The sequence below is a fragment of the Calidris pugnax genome, unplaced genomic scaffold (genome assembly GCF_001431845.1).
Source record: "Calidris pugnax isolate Ruff unplaced genomic scaffold, ASM143184v1 scaffold24, whole genome shotgun sequence".
NCBI classification, from domain to species: Eukaryota; Metazoa; Chordata; class Aves; order Charadriiformes; family Scolopacidae; genus Calidris; species Calidris pugnax.
In genome coordinates this window covers 17,200,486-17,208,978 of record NW_015090922.1, presented here as the reverse complement: position 1 = coordinate 17,208,978, position 8,493 = coordinate 17,200,486, and the positions used below count along the sequence as shown (strand labels likewise).

Below are 8,493 nucleotides of genomic sequence, written 5' to 3'. Positions count from 1 at the left end.
TTCTTCCCCCCGAGGGGAGACTTGTGGCGGGGAGCAGAGCAGGCATAAAATTGGCAGGCCGAACTGGGTCCACGAAGCATAGTGTAGCCTTGTCTGGGTGATGGAGAGGTCGATGGTGTGGGGGATGAGAAGGCAGCATCTGTGGAAGGAGCATTGCTGGAGTAGGAGCTGCAAAGTGGAACAAGTCTGGGCCAGCATGTGTGTTAAAGAATGAGTATGACTGACAGTTAGAGTTGGAAAGGAGGGAGCAGCACTCCCCTGGTGCCAAACCTGGCAACAGGGAGTGGGAAAGTCTATACCAGCCTGGACACCCTCTCTAGTACAAAGGATGCTTCCTACTATGGAATTAGAGAGAAGCCCCTGGGAACATGGGAAGACTTGAAAGAAAAAGAGGTGAACAATAAATACTGAACTGCATCTGGCTCTGGGCTTGGACACACAGCATGGAGCAGAGTAAAAGATTGAGTGCTAATAAATGGATTTTTAGATGGGCAGGAGATTGCTTTGGTAGGCATGAGAGTGTGCAAATGATATGCAAGTCTGGCAAGGCTGAGAATGACCTAGATCTGAGAGATGCCAGGTGGAGATTGTCCACTGAAAAGAATCATCCATCAAATGCAGGTAGTTCTGTGCCAGAGAAAGCTTTTCAGAGGTTTGCGTCTCTGTTTTACAGATTCAGAGAAGGAACTGGGATAAAGGGCCTACGTAAGAGGAAGCAATGAATTCTTGAAGCATCAGACAGCAGGTAAGAAAGCCAGGAATGAGCTGATGCTGAGTCAGGCTGTGTTCTTTTGGTCCCACTACTTGAATTTTTTGAGACTATGTGAACAACATACCTGAGAAACTGGCCTTCTCTGTGGTGGTCTCTGCATCATAGTAGGCCTATGTTGCCTGAATTGAGATGCCAGGGGTGTTGATGAAATGGGCATGACCCTGAAAAATTCAGTAAGAGCCCCTGGGAAGAAAAGCTTAGTTAAAGATGTAAGCCAGTGCTCTCAACACACCATCCAGAGAAGCAGTCTAAAGTCTGTTTTATCAGTGCTGAAGTAGCTGTGTTCTCTGTGTAATCCAAGAGGTCTACCCGGTCAGTATCCCAATGAAATCCTTTCTGATGATCCTGCTCCTGCAATAATTGTGATGCCAAAGCTAGGTAATTCTAGTGATCCTCTGTTCCATTAGATTGTTTCTTCCACCACATTTTTTTTTCCGCCTAAATTTTAACTGATCCCCTGATGGGTGGTGTAGGTGTACTGCTGGCCTTTCTGTCCTCTCCTGACCTCACTCTTGAGATCCAGTTTAGAGGCACGGCTATTTGGTACCCAGCAACTGGGTCCTTTGAGTTGTTCATACTTTTCAGCTACTTCTCAAATCACTTTTAGTACAACTCTTTTCTCTTCACCTCTTGGTGAATCACGCAGAAAGCATATGTATCCCAACAGTGCTTTGCATACAGTGTGTTTCAGCTTCTGGATGCTAAATCAGCATTTAAGCTAGCAGGTCTTTGCTGTGGTGTCAAAAGCTTTTGGCTTTTTTTTCCTTTCCAGGCACCCAGCACTCTTGAAATCATGGGAATGCATTTCAGCAGGGCCAGCAGAGGTCCAAAGTACAGCCCATGGCTATTTTCATCTTTAATATTAACAAGGCACTGGGTCAGGAGGGATGAGTTTTGTGCCAAGACCTGTTGCCTCCTCAAAACAGCTTTCTAAACCAAAGATGACCTTGCATTCTTTTCCAGTCTGGATCAAGTAGTTTGTTAGCTGCTGCTAAGTCACTTGTATTACAGCTTTCAAACCCCAAATTCTTATCTCTGCCATCTACTCTAAGTACAAGCATGTGGCATAGGATGTAGGGGAAATAGACTATAGCTTTGAAAGAGGTATAGTCCTTTGCAGGTTTCCCCCCTTTTTGTCCCAGAGCAGGATAAATAAAGGCAGATATTGACCAAAAATCACTTGTTGTCCTATGTTGGTGTGAATATACCACCTTGGAGAAAAGATTTGTGGCAGCTGGTGCAGCATATAAAATGCTTTTTTATTAAAAAGATGAAGAAAGCCAAGCTGTTTGAGCAATAGCAAAATAAACAAGCACTGATGCTTGTGCATCCTGGAGGTTGATGATTTTTCTGAAGGTGAGCTCCCTAGCCTCTTAAAATGTCTGCTATGTTTCGGTGGAGCTTCCACCAAAAACTGGACTCTCTAAGATTTCCGTGTTTCACCACATCTACATTGTAGTCCAGAGAAGTAATTCTGGAGGTTAGATCATAACAAATTAGCCATGTTGTATCCTTGTTAGCAAGGACCTAGCTTTTATAGCACAGTGTGACAAGAATAATGTAGTAATGGCTAATAAACCTCTGTCTTTAATGTTGCTGGGAGATATAAAACATGTAGGGCTCTCAAATGAGTCTGCATGAGATAGAGCTTGAGGGCAGGATTCCTCCACTAAGAAATGAGGATCTGGCTTGACACCTTTTTGACTCATCTCTACTTTTTTGACTGGGGTTGTCAGGAACTGGAATTGCCACAACAGCACGGATTTTCTTGGCTGTTCAACTTCGTTGATGCTTTGGAAGTAAATTTAAGGTCCTGAAGCTGGGTGCGTTCGTCTCCTTGCTTGAAGGCTTTGGTTGGGAAAATACCCCCTTTTTGGATGACACCTTGAGCTATGGAGAATGAGTGCTTGCGGCATTTGTGCTAGCTGTGTGTGTTTCAAGTCACTAGTAACCGGGTAAATACAATCCTCTTTGAAATTCATTTTATACAGGACTGCAAAGGAACTGTGTGGGTAATCTGTGCAAACAGGGCTAATGCCTTAGGGCATGAAATCGTCCATCCTGCTTCTCTGCCAGTTCCCTACCTGAGGGCTTTTCCTTGGATCTAGATTGGCTGGGTCTGTAAATGTAGTAGGGAGAATGTTTTAAAATTTGTTTTACATCTATTTAGAGGGGAAGGATGACCCTGCAGTCAGAATTGTGAACTGCAGTGTAGGGTACCTGCCACAGATCTATTGTGTGAATGCGTTCAGATCATTAGCGTTTCTTGCTCTTCATTCTTTGGTTGCAAAATAAGATTAATGCCCATCTTACTGGGGATTTGAGGAAGAGTCCTTAAGTGTCTATAAGAAGCTTGGATACTGTGGTGTTGAATGCTTTAGTAAAGCTTGTGGAGGAGAGATGAAAAGGATGTTCCAAGCTGTGACTTCAAAATGAAGCGGACCCTTGCGTTCATCCACTGTCCTGTGTATTCTGTAGCGTGGTGAAGTTGCTATAGAGTGCAAGTCAGGCCCTGTCTTGCTTAAGGCAAGTGGGCGCTCTGAGAGCCCCCCTTTCTTCCTTTCTCAGGAGGTGTTTGCTTGTTTCCATGGCTTGTAAAGCTTTATTTGGCTGAATCTTTTTGGCCTAAATTAATCCTTTCTCTTTTTTGCCCTGTTGTTTGTTCCAGACTCAGAAATTTTTCTCTTCGTTGTCAGGATGTTCATGTATGGTCTTACTGCTAATATGCTCAGACAGAGAGGACCAAGAGCAGCAGCTTGTAGACTGTCTCATATTTGGAATGACATGAGTCACCCTCTCCGGAGTGCCCTCCTGGGAGCTGTGCTTAGGAAGGAAATGGCGTGGAAGGCCCTGTAGGAGTGTGAGAATAGCATTGCAATGGTTGGAATGCAGGATAAGCATCACTTGGGTGGGCTCAGTTTTCCTCTGCTTTTCAACAATGCTGAGTGCCAAGTCTGAGGAAGACTGCTGTGCAGAGCTGAAGGAGCTGGAATGTATTCTTCAGTTGAGGTGAACGTAATTCAGTGAAACTGATAGGCATCAAACTGAATAATGATTTTAAAGTATTTTCACATGATGTCTAATCTGTGGAAATTCACTACCACATAATAGCACTGAGGCTAAAAGCTGAGCAGGATTCAGAAAAGATCAAGCACTTATGAGTGGAAGTGTTCAGACTTGCTTTAGTGAAAAAACTCGTTTTAGAAGGTCTATTTTTCAGGCATAACCCAATCTCTAACAGCTAAAGATTTGAAGAAAGGGCAGTTTGTTCCATAACTGTCCACTGGGGCTTCATGCTCCATCTTCTAAAACCACGTTGTATTTGCCTGTGTTAGAGGCAAGGTATTGAATCACGCTTATTTGCTATGTTAGGTTGCCCACTAGTCTTTCTTTTTTTTTTGTCCTAACTACATAAGGAAAAAAAACAACAACAACCAAAAAGCAAGCCTGCAAAGCACTTCAGTTGCTCTGATTAGGCCTGGTAGTTGAGGATTTTAAACTGGTGGAGAGCAGGGTCCTTAGACAGGTAATGCAGCCCGTAGATGATGACTGTCTTATTCAAGAAGACATGGAAGTATTGTCTCTTCATGCTGAGTGGTCGGGCAAAGTGCTTTGGGCTTCTTGTCTTTGCTTGTTAAAGGGAAAAGAATGTGTGGAGTTTGGCCTCTCCACATTGCAGTCTTGTAGCGGACTTTGCTCTGGAAGGCAGCTGAAAGGAAGGGCTTTAAGGCTGCTGAAGTGAGATCTGGTATGTTGTAGCATGACCTCAACGTACTAGCGTCTGGGAAGACATGGTCTGTGTCCTGTGCTCATGTCCAATTTGTGTTAAGGATCAAGAGAATCATCAGTGCTGCTTGGTCAAATAGACATAGATTCGGTTTGATAGATAGGTTAATAAAGGTAAGTGGCAGTGGTGTGGAGGTATGTGTAAAAAGGTGTTTGTAGTGTCTGCCTAAATGCTAGGGGAACTCCTGAAGAAAAGTGTGTGGAGGGATTTTCAGAGCTAGGAGGGAGTCATGCAAACCTTGAGATCTCTGTATGGATTATCCTCCCTGTGTGCTGTTTTGGGAACAACATGAGCTTTAGGGCACAATGCAACCCTTTTGTGGCAGGTGTAACGGCTGTGAATTGACTTTCACAGAAGTTTTGTGATGCTGAAAAAGTGAAATGGGTCAGGACTGGAAAGTAAGTTTTCTTGCAAGGGTTAGGTTGGTTTTTAGGCACAGCAGATCTGACCTGCTGCTAGTGGCAAGAGAGAAGTGGTTTAAAATTCTGATTTCTAGGAGTCAGGAAATTCAAAACTAAGAGTCTCACAGTGACTGCTGTGTCTTTGATTGAGTTCTATACTTATATTTTGGCTCTGCGATAAAGCTGGCTTTGGCAATGTTATAGTAGTCATAACTAGATTTTCTTATCTTGTGTTTAAAGCCCCAGTTGTCCAGCTGCATTACTGTAACACTCGTGCGTGACTGGCTCTGAAATCAAAAGGGACAGATGAGATAGTATAATTTCCCAATAGTTAGAAAAACTTAGGCTCATAAAAAGCCTTAGGCAAGTTTTACTTTATAGCATTTGTTTCAAAAGAATATGTTATTTTCCCAAGATAATAATTAGATAATCATTGTGGCAGTAAGGTTTTACACCATTACTTTAGCATATGCCACTCAGGGTAACTGCATTTAGACCTGGGTATGTCTTGCTGCACTAAGCCCTGTACAAGTCCCAAAGATGCCTTGCTTCATTGTCTCCTAAATTAGATGTTATCCTTTGCTGTTCATTAGTGAGGACTCCGCTGCTGCCCAATGGGAAGAGTAAAAATGTTCTAGGGAGATGACTTGAAATCTGGTCTATCTCACACAACCAAAAAGTGATTGCAGTTAATTCTACTGTTCTGGTTTTTCTTGTGTGTTTTTATTTATTGTTTGTTTCCTTCCCCCTTCCTTTTCCTGTGGGAGATCTGCACCCAGTGTATTGTGTGCACAGCCCTTTCAAGTGGGGGAAAAGAAAATAATGGAAAATGTCAGCATATTTGTTTTAAATTAGAGTTGTTTTAAGTAACCTTTCCTGAGAATGGACTTCTAGTTCACATCCTATCTGTAAGTGGTTTTATTTTTCTGAGCAGAAAGTGTCTCATGCACTAAAGTATGCGAAATACATTTCTTGAATTTTTAGAATTGAATTTCTAAGCATTACTTGCACTATGTTTATGTAAATACTGGGAAATAAGAACTTTGCTTAGAAGGATTTTCTCATTTAACTGCATTTTGCTAGCAATACACTCTGTTAGTAGATGCCTGTTTAGGCGCTCAATACAATTTCTTCTAGTATTGAGTATCTAGTATGGAGTGTAATTTTTGGGAAGATTCTCACACCAGCTTGGATTTATTCCTGAAATCAAGTCACCCTTGCTGGGCTGCAGATTTTCTGTAGAGTCTACTTACAAGTGTATCCATTTGTCCTTGATTAGATGATGTGTTTGTAAATAGGTCGCCAGGTATATCTGAAACGGCTATAACAGGATTCAGTGCTGTGAAGGCTCTGGCTGGATGGGGAGAGCTGTATTACTATGCAGCTCCAGAGATGATTTACTACCCGACTGACAACTTGCAATATAAACATTAGTCCAAGCATGATCTTGTCCCAAAACCCCGCCTACGCAGGGAGCCAGGAGTCTTCCTGCCACGCGCCATAAATCGTTTACGGTTTGCTCATGCCCATACATTTGAAAAACAGCTGTGTATTGGGGATTAGCAGTTTGCAGAAGGCCCGTGCGGGGCTAAATTAGGGTCTCTTGCCTTGGTGGTGAATGCCGGTATCAGAATAGCAGGAGTGCTTCTCTGCAGTGGAAGGCAATTTACTCTGGGAATGGGTGCGGGGTAGCTGTGAGGGTACAGCAGCCAGGGGAGAGCGTTGGATTGCAGTGCTTCACTTTGAGCTCAGATGCCTGATGGATAGCTGCCCAGCATGATGGAGGATTGAACAATTCATTGTTAGTTGTGTGGGCTTTTTAAAAATTTTATTTATTTATTATTTCTATATATTTTACATATATATACACACACACAAAATGTCAGCAGACTACTTCTGTCTCCTAGGAGCTGAAGAATTATTATGTTTTGGAGTTGGTTTTTTTTTACAGTGTGAAGAGCGGTTTCCCTTTTGCTAGCCCATGGAAGCAGAATCAAATTATATACAAGGCCATCTGGGGCTTCACAACTAATTTTCAGCTTTTATAAAAAGTTTTACTGTGTCACTTGGATTTATTACAGCTTTGCAACTTCAAATCCCAAAGTAAAACTATTTTTGTACTGGCTGCGATAATTTAAATTACCTCTAGGAGCTTCTAATGACTAACTTGTTTTTATGGTGAAACCTTCCATTTGTCCAAACCCTGGAAGCACTATCTGTTTGGTAACTCTAAATGTACTGATGCTTTCACATCAATGCTGAGTACATCAGAGCCTAAAGTCAGTTGGTGCCTTCAGGTCTTTCTGTAATAAAGAGAATATGCAGATTTTGCTGTACAAAATAGACTAGACAGTACAGTTCTGTACACACCTCCTATGTGCTGGCTGAAGGATCAGCTGCTGAGTAAAACAGATACAAGTAGAACATTTTTAGCAAATCCTTTCTTGGGTGGGTTGGGTAAGAATCTGGGTGGAATGTGTCAGCAAGATGCCCCCTTCTAGATGCATCAGCTGAACACAGGTGCTTCCCGACTGTACCATGAGCATCCATGGGGCCATGGACAAAGCTAGTGGGCTCTGGGTAAAGCAGGTGATTTGTTTCCAGAATGACACAGTTAGAAGGGTTCTTACTATTTTGTTGAAGCTGCTGCACAGGCATCCATCTGAAATAAGCCCATTTTCCTGGAGCTTCCAGCTCTCCTCTCCTCTTCGTTAGTTTTGTGGAGAGTGGGGAGAAGGGCTCTTCCTAGGCTTGTTTGAGGCTAGGAGTTGCCTCCATCTTTCTTACTCCTTTTGGTGAAAAGCTGTACAGTCTGTTTGATTCTTTGTGCTTTGGTGAGATGGAGGCCAGATAGTACCAAATAATGTTTGTGGCTGTTTGTGTGGGCACTTGAGATTTGGAAGGCACCTGCTAATGAGTTGTAGGTCATTTCATGTCAGATTGGCTAAGTTTCCATCAGGCTGCTGCTTTGTTGCGGCAATGCATATGGACTGTGTATGTTTGGGGATCCCTATTACCTATCTCAGATGGAGAGGGTTTTCCTCCTGCTTGCTGCCTCCTCTCTCCCACAAGGGGAAAAAAAAAAATCACCTGATTCTGGAGAGCTTTTAACCTCCAGATTGAATTAGATGCTTTGCTCTTACTTATATAGACTTTCCAGATGCATATAGAGGTTAGAGAGGGGCGTGGGTATATGATAATATTTCTAGCTTTCCCTCCTTTTCCTTGTTTTTGATGCTGCCGTTGGAATTCACCCTTCCCTTTTCCTAGGAACTGGTGTGAAGGAATTGCTGTCACCCAGAGCAAAGCTCAATCTGCTTGCCTCAAGGCCTTACCTCTCCAGGTTAGGACTTTGCCCAACTTCCACAAGCAGCAGTTTGTTTATGAGCTTACGTTACCTGAATCTTCTCAGGTATGTCTGAAGGGAACAACTCAGGGCAGTGGAAATCTCAACTTGGAGACACTGGGATAGGGGAGGGAAGGGAAGGAAAGAATAGAGTTAGCAGTACAGTTAACTCTCTTCCCCCCCCCCC

General features: G+C 43.0%; 1 protein-coding gene across 2 annotated transcripts in view; it reads left to right on the top strand.

Moving 5' to 3' along the window:
* The window catches only part of TJAP1 (tight junction associated protein 1 (peripheral)), a 40,137-nt gene that overhangs the window by 589 nt on the left and 31,055 nt on the right, over window positions 1–8,493 (top strand). Inside the window, exons 1-2 of one of the 2 annotated variants that reach the window (XM_014951076.1) lie at window positions 79–393; window positions 674–745. The gene's annotated coding sequence lies outside the window, so the exon portion shown is untranslated. Of the gene's footprint in view, window positions 1–78; window positions 394–673; window positions 746–8,493 lie in introns of those variants that run through there. The other variant, XM_014951075.1, reaches the window with a different exon arrangement.